This window comes from Pseudopodoces humilis, chromosome 6, assembly GCF_049639895.1.
Source record: "Pseudopodoces humilis isolate 2021_Gansu_Grassland_sample_001 chromosome 6, ASM4963989v1, whole genome shotgun sequence".
Classification (NCBI taxonomy): Eukaryota; Metazoa; Chordata; class Aves; order Passeriformes; family Paridae; genus Pseudopodoces; species Pseudopodoces humilis.
The window spans coordinates 54,147,297-54,159,667 of NC_142205.1; the positions used below are offsets into that span (position 1 = coordinate 54,147,297).

At 41.3% G+C, this 12,371-nt stretch overlaps 1 long non-coding RNA gene across 2 annotated transcripts in view; it reads right to left on the reverse strand.

The window, feature by feature from the left end:
• LOC148184187 (uncharacterized) overlaps positions 1–12,371 on the reverse strand; it is a 38,753-nt gene that overhangs the window by 7,483 nt on the left and 18,899 nt on the right. Inside the window, exons 2-3 of one of the 2 annotated variants that reach the window (XR_015772755.1) lie at positions 4,858–5,027; positions 3,823–4,012 (exon numbers count right to left, since the gene is read on the reverse strand). This is a non-coding gene — a long non-coding RNA (uncharacterized LOC148184187). The remainder of the gene's footprint in view (positions 1–3,822; positions 4,013–4,857; positions 5,028–12,371) is intronic. The other variant, XR_015772756.1, reaches the window with a different exon arrangement.

Here is a 12,371-nt window from a genome sequence, read left to right on the forward strand (position 1 = left end):
GGAGTCACACAAATTCTTCCGGAATACATTAACTCTGAGTGTTATTTCAGAGATTCCTTTTGAAAAGATTGTTGTACAAGTCAGAAGGTTCTGTAAGCTCAGACTTGAGATGAAAGGACTTTATTGGCAGCACTCTAAAATTCTCCACTGCTTTTGCAATGCTGTTGCAGCTGCTGCTGTATTGATACAAGGCGTGTTCTGTTAATCTTTTCCTGGTATTTCTACTTCGATCAGATAAAAGTAAATGCAAAAGCACTTGTGTATATCACTTGAGGAACTAAACTAGGTATTATTGATCACAAACAGCACCTAGTTCTCCCTTTTTTTAACCCCATGGAGAAACCAGTCATTGAAAACTAGGTGTCTTAATCAAACCAGAAAAGGTGTGCACTTGGCAATGATGTTTGCATAGTTTTTGACGCCCTATGGTTCCAATGCTGTGGGTTCTCATTCCTTTGTGCAGAGAAAGCCCTAAGCTAGTTTATATGATGCACCATGGTGAGGATGTTCATGATGCCACTGCCCTCTCTCCCTGCTCAGGAGTCAAGAGTGGCTACACAGATAAAGCCAAGTAATTTGTGTATCTGATCTTTCCTGTTTAGCCCAGAATTGCAGCTTCCATAAAGAAAAAGAGAAGTATTTATAAATTAATTTCTTTGTGGATTTAAGCCACAATATTTCTGTTTCCCACTAGAACATTCTAATACACCATTTTCCACAGGGGAAAAAAATAATCTTGCTGAAAAAAAACCCACAATACTTTTGTAATCTTTCCTAATAACTAGCTCTGGGCACAATTGTCCTTTGCCTAGAATGAACGACATTATGGAAGTTATTTTTCCTCTAGTTTCAAACAGATAAGCTAAGCTGAGCTAAGATAATGGTAAGTTTTCCACAAATCACAGCCTCCAGAAAATGATCCATTTTTAACTTCCATGGGGTTGTCCAGGTGAAGAGTAGACAATTGTCCTCATTTGAAACATTAATGGACTTAAAAGAAAGAAGTAGTAACATTAACAAACTATTTAAGCCGTGTGTCGTAAGGAGCACAAATGATGCTTTCCTCTTGGAAAAAATATCCCTTCTGATCTTGGTTTTCAAATTGTGGTGTGTTTGTGAAGGAGTCACAGAATAAATAAATGCAGATACTCCTGCTCTGTTTCAAACCTGAAAAAAATGCTGCTTAAGTAAGAGGAAACCTTTGCATCTCCAATGAGAAGCTGATCATCTCTTCTTATTTCCTTTTGCTCCTCCAATTCCTTAATACCAGATGGCCACACAGGTGTTAATAATATTCCCAGCATGCCCAATGGCCATACTGAGGAGATCTATATGCTGCTATTTACATTAATTGGCAACATTGCCCCAATGGACAAGCTATTATCTTCCTGAGCTTTAGTTGTCTCTGTCTGAATACTTATCTTTATCCAACCGGTAAAGTCAAGGTCCCACTCTATTGTTTTCTACCACAGAGGCTGATTTATTTGATAATGTGGTTTCAAACACAATCTCTTCCTAAATTATCCTATCCATTCCATTATTTCTTTTCTATTATCCTGAAAGTCCAAAAGACTAGGTAAAAAAATTAGGTGCCAAATTCACTGTAAGTTTAGGAACTCGGACTGACACCTCTAAATCCCTTTGATGAGATTTTGTGATGTCATTCTGTCTTTCCAATTAACTTGGAGTGGTGTACTGGTGATAAAAAGATTTGGTCAGTATTTGTCTTCCAGATATTGAGTAAATACAAATCTGTCTACTTCATCTACACTTAGTCTTTGTTGCAGAAGCAATGAATATTTTTTATTTGATAAAGGTCATGCTTACTTTCTTTCCATGCCACAAAGACACATTCTGTATGTGTGGAAAGTGTCATAACTGAAGAAAAAATAAAATAGTCTGGAACAGGGACTAGTCAAAAATGCTCTTGGGGAAAGCAGTTACATTTATATTATCAGGACAGGCAAGTCTTTTAATGCTGTGATACTGTCATAGCAATTCAAAGCTAAGCCACTTTATAAATATTAAATTCCTAAGGAAATAGAAATTCATGGTGTACTAGTTTCAGAATGTTACTTCCACCTGTCACTTAGATCCTGAACGTACGGTGTCTGAACAGCAAAGGACTTTCCAATATTAAGATGTAGGTGTCAGGTATTTCCTTGTAGCTATGTTTAAGAAGATAATTTTTTTTTTGTGTTGCTCTGCTTTTCTCCTGAAGGACATGTAAACTGCTTTCCTCTCAGCATCATCCTCTGCTCACAAGGTGTGATCTGTGGCCCTGTTCTGCTGTTGCGTATCTCAATTAACATCTAACACTCAAGTATTAGCAATAAATGGTAAAAAAACCTCTCCTGGTTATTCAAGGAACATTTATTTGAGACTAACACTTTTTGTTGACCAGTGCTCAAGGCCAAAAAGCAAATCCACTTTGTCTGTTTAGCATAATAGCGGCCAGGCTGGAGCGTGGATCCTGCAACTCTGCACCCTTGGCCCCGTTCACTAGACTTTGCTCAAGACAAGCCATTACAGAACAGGCAGAAAGGCTGGCAAAATTACAGCTTGAAATCTCTGCAAAAATAACTATGGCACCATCCCAGAAACAGAGTGGTACAGAAACATCCTTTATTTGTCATATGTGTAGAGGTACTTGTAAGGGGACCTCTGACTTGCCTGAGCAGCACGTGAGCACCTGCCCAAAGAACAGCTCTTAAAAGCCTCATCCAACTTGTGTCTTTCACAAACACAGCCCCCAGGTGCACTTAGTTTGTCCCTTTCACATATTCACCCTGAAGGACTCAGTCTATTTGTCTGTGTTGTGCTGAGTGGAACCCTTTGTTACTGCCTTGAAAGCTGTGAAATAATGCCTTACTACTTCTTGTCTGGGGTGAGAGCCTTTCTCAACTTTCAGGCAACATATTGCAGACAAGCAAGGAGAGAGATCTGTGTGCTCAACATCTTGTAATAACTTGAAATCTTTGCCTCGAACCCACAGCTTTCTCAAGAGCAGGGTCACTGTACTGAAACAGAAGAGAGCAAAGCCCCAAGCTATCAAGCAGAGTACAAGCAGATTAGGAAGAAATGAAATTCATCAATACAGTGCCCTCTTGGTCAAAAGTTCACTAAGAGAGAAGGGAGCTGTACAATGCACCCATCTCCTTTTAATTGGCTTGAAGCTGCTTCCTACCATGCTCAAGCAGATGTGGTGTCAGTGGAAGCCATGCTAAGGCAGAAACTTTTAATTATTTTAAAATAGCCTGCTTCATCTTGAGGAGCTGTGGTTAGGACTTCACAGGGAGAGAGAGAAAACAAAAAAAAAAAACAAAAAAAAAAAAAAGAAAGTGAGAATAGGCTAAAATTCTCTGCAGTAAATCTCTCTGGAATTTACTTCCAAAACTCTTGTGCCCAGAGTTTATTAATGCAAAGGTAAGTTGTTCAGTAGCACATGAGAAGAAATAAAAAATGCTGTCAACATTTTTGAAACCACACATATTTGTGGCTGAATCATTGTGTGATTACGTGGGATTTATTTATATCCTTAACAAAAAATTGCATCTGTCAGGAGGGAAGAAAACAGGAAACATAGAGCCTATAACAAACCACAAAACAACTGGCTGTGGATTGGATATTTGAACCATTAGTTATAACGCAGAAGTTAGACTGAAATACTATCACATATAGATGACAACTATTATTCTTGAGCAGACATAATCTCTCCTAGATAACTGATGGACAAACAAACAGTAGCTAAGTCAATTAAACCTGTTACTCACCATGAGTAGGTCTGCAGCGGATAACATGGGCTAAAATAATTTTCATTACCTTCAATCTTCCAAAGTATTATGTGGGGAAGCAGAGGGAGACATGCACTTTTGCTGAGGTGCAGTAGCTGTTCTCTGAGCCTCTCCTTCCTTCTGAGATGGGCTGTGTGTGATCAGAGAGGGGGTGCTACCACAAGGCAAAGATGTGTTGGAGCTCTGAGTCCTGGGTGGCAGGGAGAGTCCAGAAGAAACTAAAGTAATTGAAATGTGAAAAAAAAAAGACACAGAAAAGAACTTTGTGGCTCTTTTTGCAGTCAGGAGGCAACAAAAAGCTGCTGGTCAGAAAGAAAACCCTCTGCAACAACATCTTATACAGGGCAGAAATATTTTTATAAACTTTTTGTTGACTAAATTTTCTCTTTTAAAGTGCAATAGTTGTAGTTCCACATCTAAGAAAGCCTAAAAGCTGAAAATAAAAGTCCCAGGATGTGCCTGGGATGTGTTCTTTTAAACCTACAGTTCTGGAAGACCCATCTTAGAGATGAGACCATTGTGGAATGGATCACAGGCCCATGGTATGTTCATGTGGCAAGTATGAAACTTTGCTACTGGTGCCCCATGTAATGATGAATAGCTGTAGGTCTTACCATGGACTATAATGTGTGACAAATGTAGAGTTAATAAATGTTAAAAGGCAAAACCAACTTTCACTCTACTATGCTGTCAAGTTTTCACATATTGATTTGGCATTTCTCTCAAACATTTTATCAACCCAACCTTCTTGGCGCTGTGAAATTAAGCCACAGCTGATACCCTTTGGTAAAACTCCAAGTCCTACTTTGTTCTGGTACCTATAAGCAATAGACTGTAAAAAATGTGTTTACTGTTGGAATAACTTACCTCCCACTGGTGCTACAGGGCTTTATGTCCTTGAGTTCAAAAAGAGATTGAGACTAGCCCAGTGAACTTTGATAGATCCCAGCCTACCTTTGTTGTCAGTTTTATGAAGCAAGAGTGAGATCAGAGGAAATACTTATTGTTAATCAAATATTGATGTATTACAATAAAAAAAAAAAATCCGGCCAATTATGATGACCTGTTTGTCGTGTTTTTGCAGGGCTCCTCTTGGTAGCTGTGCCTGCTGGGATTCAGTTTAGCACATCAAAGTGTCTGTCAGGATCAGCATTTCTTCATAATGCTAACAGCATCAGTTGAACACTAACTCTCCTTCAGTGCACATGTGTGGAGCATCCTAGAAAAACATTTCTAAAAAAAAAAAGACAAATTTGTACTGGAAGGGGAAATAAGACAGAAAAAAACCAGGAAAAATCCCTGATGGCTAGAACCTAACTAACCTGACAAAATTAATGAGCACTTGCTACAAAGTCTCCATAGATTCTTTCCCATGACAAATACTCTCCTTTTAAAGCCCAGAAGTTCCCTGTAATGTTCTGCTTTTTGGCAGCATGATGTAGCTCTGTACCCTCTCAGACAAGTATCTGCAAATGTCCCCATAACAGACGCCTTCAGGCACGCCCTTCTGCACTCTGCAGACCATCTTGTCTATCCAGATGGAGGAGAAGGTGCTCTCCTCCCCATGGGCTGGCCATCCTGACACCACATGAAGTTGCCAGCTGTGCTGAGGCACCCAGATGGGTCTTGGATTGTCTCGAGGTACATGCAGTGATGCCTGAGCCCGGACTCGTAGCTCACACATCTGTTCTGAGCACAAATGTCCTTTCAAAGATGGCCCTGGTGGCATGGGGGGACTGGGCCAAGAGCAGCCCTTGCCTAATGTGTCAAGTGCAGGACATCCTTAAGAACTTAGAGAATTAGGGCGCTGCTTGCCACTAGACACGCTCATAACCATCCTGAAAGCTTAGCTGCTCGATGCTATAAATAACTGGTTTCCCTTTTCCCCTGTGACTGTTACTGCATTTCTTTAAGCTTCTCAGTTTAAAATAAGCACAGACAAAAACAATGTGCTCAAAGGTGCCAAACTGTACATAAGGGAAAGGCATGTGCAAGAGTGCAAGCTATTCCTGAAAGTCTGACAGACTCACGCAATGTTTCCCTTAGTTTAATAATAAATAATCATAACACTCAAAGCACACGTATTACATTAACAAGCACTGGATGACACAAAAAAAAAAAAAGATGCTCCTTTTTTTTTGGCTGCTGAGACTTAGTTACACAAACGACTTGCCAGAACTGACAGCCAGAAAGAAGATGGGATGCATCTTCCTGGATGCTGTGGGCCTTTCATCTAATTTCTGACTACTGCAGGTGCCTCTCATTTCTCTGCTCTCTTCTTTTGACCCATTTAGGTTGATATGGCTTCTGGAGTTATGTGATAAGGATCACTAGGATAGATGGAGAGACTGCAGCTGAGTGAGGACCTTCTAACCCAGAGGAGAATCCAATACATTGACCAAGGTGCAGCTGAGGCCAGAAGTCTGAGCAGTAAGGATGGCCGGAGGTCATCCAGTGGTCAGGAATGGTCAGAGACCTTCAAAAGTCGTCAAGAAAGGAGCAAGGCAAGCACACACTCTTGGTAAAGGGAAACCATGGAGAATACAGTATAACTAAGTCAAAAGTAACACAGATAAACCAGGTATGAGGAAGGACAAGCCTTCGGCAGCAGAAAGCAACAATAAAGACAGATCTGCAGAAATGCAGCTATAACCAAGTAGTGGATTGAGCAGCCCAGAGGAATTGCTCTTGCCAGGGGAAGTTTTGTCAGACTTAATGGACAAGAGACACAGCATTTTAGGCTCCCAGGTTCTTTGTTCTCTCAAGTTGTGGAGCTTTATAGATCAGTACATAAGCAGATGGCTCCTGGCCCCTTTGGACAGAACATCTGTTATCCATGACAGCAAAATTACTGACTGGTCTGTGACTAGGTTGTGTCACTGGTTGAATTTCAATCCACAGAGCTGTGTTGCTGTTACTCTGAATATTCACTGAAGGCAAAGACATCACAATGCACTCTCGTTCTTGTCCCACATCTTCTCACGTTCTTTATGGTCTCAGAGATCCTGGGAACATGCAGCAGTTGCTGCTCCCAACTCACCTTCCAGTTCTTTTCCTTCTGACTTTTCTTCCACCTCTAGAAATCGGTGTGGCCATCTTCTTTTGCTCCACACATATGGCTTTGCATTTTGTTAGGCAGAAAAGCCTGCTGGCATTAATGTTGAGTTTCTTTTATTCAGCTGTTTTCCACTCCCATACGTACAAAAGCTGCTTTCAATTCTCACCTCTCATTCTGATGCTTATATATGCCTCTGCTTTTCTGAGTTATACTTGCTTTATGACCTTCTGCTCAGTCAAAAAGTTGGCAGGTATTTGCTGTGTTCCTGTGAGGAATATTCCTCTTATCTTCAGCAAAACTGCCCTGGAGATTTTTATCTGGATTGCAGGAGATTTTTATCTGGATTATACCTATGAACATGTTGTCCCTGTGAAAGATTTGGGAGAATTTTCACTAGTGATGGACTGCTTTCTGGGTCTGGATTTCTCAGTCCGTTTCAGTAGTTCATGAATAATGAAGACTTGCCTCAAACAACAGAGACCATCAGGTGTGGAGGAGAACACTTCAGAGAGGGAGTGAGGGAAGCAGGAATAGTTTTGCCTTCAGAAATGAATGCTGAGAGTAATATCATACTCTGACACTTTACTGGCCACAGCTGGAAAACATTCTCCTGCTTTTTAAATATGAAAGTCATTGTATAGTTATATTTCATAATCATGCACGCCTTACATTTTTAACATTGCCGGGAAGACTGTTTAAATGTCTTAGCGCAGAGGGAGTGTTTGCCATAATAATGTCTCCTGAAGAGACATAGCCCACAAAGCTCAGGATGGTCTTTGCTGCCAGCTGTCCTTTTAGCAAATGAATTCCCATCTGTGTGGGGTGAGGGCTGTGCTGGAAGAATTTCATAGAAGGATCAGAAGATATTTCTCCACCAGAATTACAGTTAAATAAAATTTGGTGTAAACTCAGTCTGTCTAACTTAAACACCAGCTCCTCAGATTTGCTAACTAGTTTGTCATAGTTATCATAGTTACACACACACACATGGTGCTTTATATAATTCTTTAAAACCTTTTAAATTACTGAGAACAAAAATAGTACATTGAAATTCAGATTTTGCAATCAGAGCTTCTAACTGTACTGCTTCCCTGCTGATTTTATACCATTTATGCTCAGTTGTACCTTCCTGCTTTTATATAAGAAAGCATGAGCACTATTGTACACTAGATTTAGATAATGCTTTGAATATAAACCTGACCAGACAGGAAGCTTGTACACATTTCATGGTGGGTCTGAAGGTCTTGAGCCATAGTGTGGAGCATGACCGGACCCCACTGGGTAATTTTTGTAAAAATGGAATCCCATCGTTTTGGGTTCCCTCACCTTTGTACTAAACAAAATTTAAGCTTTTCCTGCATGCAGCCTTATGGCTACAGCATTCTTCTAAGTCTTCTTTATATTCTTTAGTCTGAATCAGGGCAATTTTTCTCTTTGGATGACTGCAACTCAGAGGGGAAGGGAAGGGTTTGAACCTGCTTTTTTTTTTTCATCCAAAGCTGGTGTGCTAAACCCCATGAGTTTAAGAAAACATAAATATGTGGAAACATGACTAAAAGAAATACATAGCTCAAAAAAGTTATGATGTGGCATGACATCATATTCTCACAGCAACTAATTCAGTCAGAAATGTTCCTATTGGTCCCTATATGGTTTGGCTGAGGGCACCTCCTGCAAGCATCAAAGGTGGTTATTGAATTGCAGACCATGAAATCATTTCTTTGGTACAGCACAGGTGCAACTGCAGCAAATCAGGATATCTCCATGCAATTTCTAATCTAACCCAAGGTGTCCCCCTGTTTCTGTTACTTATTAAGCTGAAGGGTGAAATGCAGATATTTTGAGGATGGGGTGTGTACTATATTGAGTAGCCCACAAATGCTTGCTTGCATCCCTTGGGTATTCACCCAATGGCAGATCTGTAGTTTCTATTTGTATCTGACCCACCTCTGAGAAATTTGCCTGGCCATGACTCTCAGCTGGGTTCCCCATTTCAGTCAAAAGCAGCTACACTCTAAAAGCCATCCAAATTTGTTGGGAAAAAGACTCCACGTTCTGCCTTAAATAAGTTACACAGAGGGAAAAACGCAGCCCAGGTCTTTTATCATTTGTTCACGTTGTACAGACAGGAGTCCTTAGCATGCTGGAGCAGAGATTGGAGTACCAGGATTTTACAAAGTCAGAGTAAATTAGAAAGAAAATGGATAAAATCCCCTCGTAGTTCACTGTTAAAGAATAATCATACAGCATCTGCCTTCATGTCTATAGCTGCATTACAATGAAGGACACAATCAGTCTCTCAAACATACATTGCTAGTTTGGCTTATCATCTCCTACCTCTCAAACTGATCCTTCTGCCTCTATTAAGTAGTTTTCCATTGGCATTTTCTGTTCTTTTTCAATACACTAGGAGCTTTTGATGACATTGGCTGTTACAGGACTTTCAAAACTCCATCTTTTTTAATATGAGGACAATCTGACTTTCTGATATCTTTTCTTCTGCCTTTATCCTTACACAGTGCAAATTTTTTAAAAGGACCAGATTTCTCTTAAAGGATTTCTTTGGAGTTCCAGTCTGCTTCTGTAAAGCCCAGAAAGCATAGGATGGGAGGAAGAAGAGGGTATTGCTGAATATGAGCCTTTTTTGAAATTTGCCCTCTCTTAGGGTGGGGAAGTGAGGTGAGCTGATATGCTGAAGTATTTTTAAAACCTCAGGGACACAAAACTTTGCATTGAATGACATTTTTTAATGGGATCTTCTGCCTGTGAAGTACCTGTAACCTCTCCTTCTAATTTAACCCTCATTTTACCTCATGTATTTATTTACTTATTTTATCTAGCTGGTTTCTCTTTAACATTACCTATTATGAGGAAGGTTGCTAACCTGTTATAGATCAGTTGAGTCATTATACCCACCCTTACCTGCCCTTAATAATATTGCAACTCTGAAACTGGGAGTTTGTCATTCTAGACTTCATTTCCCAGATATTTTCTTGTCACAATGCTGTTACAAAACTGCCCAGCTGCTTTCAAGCAGTCAAGGTTTACATGTTGGATCACAAAAAACAAAAGGCAGAGTCTCCATAAGATTGCCACCCCATTCTTCTTTAGGTTCACAATGGCACTAAAAGGAAAACACACAGGATTTTCCAAGGCTGTAGCTCTTCCTCCTCATGTGCACTGCTGAGAAGAACAGAGTCCCTTGCCCTTGTTGAGCTGAAGTGCTGTTGGAAGCTAGGGTCAGCTGGCACTGGGGAAGGACAAGCGTGGCCTGCAGCTTGCACACCGTGCTCCTCTGAAGGGCTGTGGCACTAAAACCCCCAGGTCGTGGCATTTGCTGCAATCCAAAATGCAGTCCTCCACATACTGCTTTAAGGTCACAATCAGCAGAAATCAAGAATCACAACTCCTTTAGCCAGCAATGATTCTCTCTCCGTGCTCAGTCTAGCTTGGTAATAAACCTTCATCCTGAGTTGTGACGTGTATCTGTGATTTAAGGCCACTCTTTACTTTGCTAATTGTCAGCACTTGGCATAGGTCTTGTGTTTGTGCAGCATTACCAACATCTATTTGGATGGTGTTACAGAATAGGGTACAGCATGGTCAGTAACACTGCAAAGACCTTTTCCTCTTAGCCATCATAAAAACACTGGTGGATTGAGAACTGCCTGAACGGCAGATCCCAGGGCTGTGATCAGTGGCACAGGTTCCACTTGGAGCCCTGTCACTACAGGACAATACCAAGCCCAGTTTTGTTTAACTTGTTTACCCATGACTTGGATGAAGGGGCAGAGGCCCCCCTCAGCAAGCTCACTGATAACACAAGGCTGGGAGGAGTGGCCAATTCACCAGGGGGATGTGCAGCCCTTCAGCAGGATCACTACAGGATGGAGAGATGGGCAGAGAGGAACTGTCAGAAATTCAGTGAAGGTAAGTGCAGGGTCCTGGTCCTGGTAAATAACCCCAGGCACCAGCACAGGCTGGGGATAGCCTGCTGGAAAGCAACTCTATAAAAGGACCTGGGGGTGCTGGTGGACAACAAGGCACCCATGAGCCAGCAGTGCCCTGGTGGCCAAGAAGGTATCCTGGGGTGCACTAGGAAGAGCGCTGACAGCAGGTTGAGGGAGGTGATCCTGCCTCTCTGCTCATCCCTGGTGAGGTGCATCTGGAACGTTGTGTCCAGTTCTGGGCTCCTCAGGGCAAGAGAGACACGGAACTCCTGGAGCAAGTCCAGTGGAGAGTGACAAGGATAATGAAGGGACTGGAAAACCTCTCTTAGAAGAAAAGACTGATGCAGCTGAGCCAGTTTAGCCTGGATCAGAGAAGATTGAGAGGGACCTTATCAATGTATGTGATTAACTGGAGGGACCATATCAAAAGGATGGAAGCAGACTCTTCTCAGTGGTGCCAAGCAATAAGACAAGAGGCAGTGAGCAGAAACTGATGCACAGGAAGTTTCACCTGAACAAAAGTGAGTTACAAAGCACTGGGGCAGGCTGCCCAGGGAGGTTTGGAGTCTCCCTCACAGGTGATATTCAAGAGCAATCTGGACACAATCCAGAGCACAGTGCTCTAGTGAAACCTGCTTGAGCAAGGAGGTTGGACCAGATGTCTTCCAGTGGCCCCTTCCACCCTTAAATCACAGGACCTCAGAATCAGTAAAGTGTTGACAAGTAGGGATCAAAAGATTTTGATTCAGAAATGTGGGACAACGAGTAAGGACATGCCTAAATATACATATATGTTTAAATACCCTCCTGAAGCTGAGCCCAAACATTTGCAGATAGAATCTGAGCTGATTAGTACCCATGTTAGATTTTTACTGAGCCCATAATAAGCTCCTCCTTAATGCTGTGGCAAGGGACTAGCATACATTCACTTACTTAGGAAATTATTTTGATTCCAGAGCTAATTAACTGGACTATATCTTAATCATCCTACTAGTATCATACAGACGTAAGCAAACTATCACATGATTCCCTACCAGCCTGATATATTTTCAATTTCAACATAACTAAATAATTGCAGTACCAATTAGTTAAAATGTAAGTAGGAAAAAACATTGGATGGAGACATCTTAATTTAAATATAATCCATTAAGTAAAAACTGCTATTCTAATTAGTGATAATGTAGCACAATTAGGAAATAAAATTTGATTGGTACATTGGAATTTAAACTTAATTAGTAACTGCTATCCTCATTAGTAAATGCAATACGGTTCGAGCAGTGTTTTGCTGGGGAGAAGTGCACGTACAGTAGAGACGATGGTGAGGAAAGAGGCACTGGGAGAGCTGAGGTGGGGAGTGTGGGGTCCAGGAGTTCAGCCAGAGTCAAGCCCAAAGTCCTGCTTCTGAACCAACACTGACCTCAGAGCAGAGGAGTTTGATCTCGATCAAAAAATTTGATGTGAAGGATGGTTTGCTGTCACCTTTGGGCAATCTCTCCCTGCAGTTAATTACTTCCACTGACCAGATGGAGTGTTTCACTTTGACTTCTACAGTTTTCTGTTTCCAAATCT